This window comes from Panthera uncia, chromosome C2, assembly GCF_023721935.1.
Source record: "Panthera uncia isolate 11264 chromosome C2, Puncia_PCG_1.0, whole genome shotgun sequence".
NCBI classification, from domain to species: domain Eukaryota; kingdom Metazoa; phylum Chordata; class Mammalia; order Carnivora; family Felidae; genus Panthera; species Panthera uncia.
This window is the reverse complement of record NC_064810.1, coordinates 148254744-148257061: the sequence shown is the minus strand read 5'-3', so window position 1 is coordinate 148257061 and position 2318 is coordinate 148254744. Positions and strand designations below refer to the sequence as shown.

The 2318-nt window shown below is 45.0% G+C and overlaps 1 non-coding gene across 1 annotated transcript; it reads left to right on the top strand.

Annotated features, from left to right (window-relative positions):
- Positions 1-155: 155 nt before the first annotated feature.
- LOC125922255 (small nucleolar RNA U13) lies at positions 156-259 on the top strand. Its single transcript, XR_007457675.1, has one exon. It is a non-coding gene; the product is annotated as a small nucleolar RNA U13 (small nucleolar RNA).
- The last annotated feature ends 2059 nt before the right edge of the window (positions 260-2318 follow it).

Here is a 2318-nt window from a genome sequence, read left to right as displayed (position 1 = left end):
GGGCTCTGGGCTGATGGCTCGGAGCCTGGAGCCTGTTTCCGATTCTGTGTCTCCCTCTCTCTCTGCTCCTCCCCCGTTCATGCTCTGTTTCTCTCTGTCCCAAAAATAAATAAAAAACGTTGAAAAAAAATTTTTAAATTAAAGAAGGAAAAGAGATCCTTTTGTAGTTCGTAAGTGTGACGATTGGATGTTCACGCCGTTGTGTGACATGCGCCTCCCTTAAACCTTGTTACGATGTCGGCACATTACCCGTCTGATGTGGAAAAAAAATAAAGAAAGAAGGAAAAGAAATAAGTGAAGGAACAGAAAGTACAATGATAAGGAGTAAGTTTGGTCATAAATATATGAGGGAAAAGACGCTTGCATTAAAAACAACCAAAAGTACCAAAACCAAGTGGAAAATGGGTCAACACCATGCGGGTTGATGTGTCTGTAAGTAAGAACTAAAGGTATGATGAAACCAGTGAAGAAAAGGTCATTTAACACCAGTTGGTGCCTCTGATAACATCCCGCTCTTAGCAAAATTTGTGTCTGAGACACATACTGTGGTTTATTCTGCAAAATTGGAATGGGACCAACTAACAACAGATTTATCATCAAGAAAGGATGGGACAGTTGCCCGGCATATGCAAGTAGGGGGTCAAACCACTTTCCCCAAAGGAGGTGGTAATGGAGGTGTGCTTTGGGCAAGAAGTCAGCAGCGCTGTGGGACAGTCTGATGGATGTGTGATGGAGGCACCCGGTGAAGACACAGTGGGAATAAGGGAGGAACAAAGGAAAGAGGGTGTTGGCTTTGTAGAACACATAGATCCAAGGTGGGGGGGCTTCAAGCCTGTGGGCACCACCCATGGTCAGTGTCAATGACTTGGGATTGGCAAGTTCTCTTTGTTTAGACTTCTCCGCCATGGGGGTCACCGTGAGGATTACAAGTCAGATGGGATTCATAGTAATGGAGAAAGTCTACTGCTCTAAATAAACTGTCCTTGCTCCCACCATCTCTGAGGGACAAGTGGGACTCCTGGAGAGAGGGTAAAAAGGGAGGCTGTCAGCATATGAACATCCCTCCTTTACTGACTCTTTAAATAACTGAACAGAACGTGTAGCAATTTGAGGGATATTGTTCTGGACACCACTGAACACCTACTGCATGGATGTATGTGAAAAAAAAAATCCAGAAGGCTCTTTCTCTAGGCCTTCTATAAGCAGGAGAAACAGGGATATTTGCAGGTGGTGAACAGCAACTCGAAGAGAAGAAAAGGCTGACTTATTGGTGATTGTTGAGCAAGGCTGGGTTGTCAGCCCCGTTATGTACACTCAGAAAAACTTAGGGCTATTTTGAAGAGTTCAAATTCTTTGCTTCACGGATCGGGGACTTGAAGTTGTTTTTGGAACAGATATGTAAATGCTGTCTCCTTTCTGTAGTCATAGGCTGGTGAATCGATAATCCGAATAATGTTCTACTTACAAATGCACTCATTCCTACCCTCACTCTCCCATTTCCCTTCTTTGCTTCTCTGTTCATACTGAATGGGTTTATATTATGTAGTTTTTTGATGATGCCCCACTGCTTCCTGGTTCTTGCCATCACTATCTGACCCTTATGTGGCCCAGCTGTGGCTTTCCCTCTAGGTCCTGGGCCATGGCTTCTACTTGGCACTGAGGATCTGGGCCATCTGCTTGGCTTTGCTCCTCTGACTAAATTCTAATACCCATGGGCCTCCATGCCCCCATCCCAAGACACAAGTGGACCAGATTACTCATCTCTCTCATCGTGGGTCAATCTTTCTCTGTTCTCTTATATTGCAGAAAGAATTTTGCTTGAATTAATTCTTCACTAATATTAGTGTAACACAGAATGGATCCTACAGTTTCTTACAAGAGCGGGTGAAGTTTTGGAATAAGAAATGTTCCCATGCATAGGCGTCATCTGAGTCTGTAAGAGAGCTCATGTTCTAAAACAATTCCTTAGAACCACAGACCTGTAGAAGGAGTATAGACATCAGTCTATAGTCCAACGAGCCTAATTTAATAGGGGAAAGAAAAAAACAAGTTCCAGAGAGGGTAGATGAATTGCCATGAGTCTCTCAGAAAAGCTTCACTGGCAGCCACACTTCCTGGCCCACCGTTCGAGACACTTTCTATCATTAAGAATGCTTTAGGGGGCGTCTGGGTGGCTCAGTCGGATAAGCGTGCGACTTTGGCTCAGGTCACGATCTCACAGTTTGTGAGTTCGAGCCCTGCCTCGGGCTCTGTGCTGACAGCTCAGAGCCTGGAGCCTGCTTCAGATTCTGTGTCTCTCTCTCTCTCTCTGCCCCTCC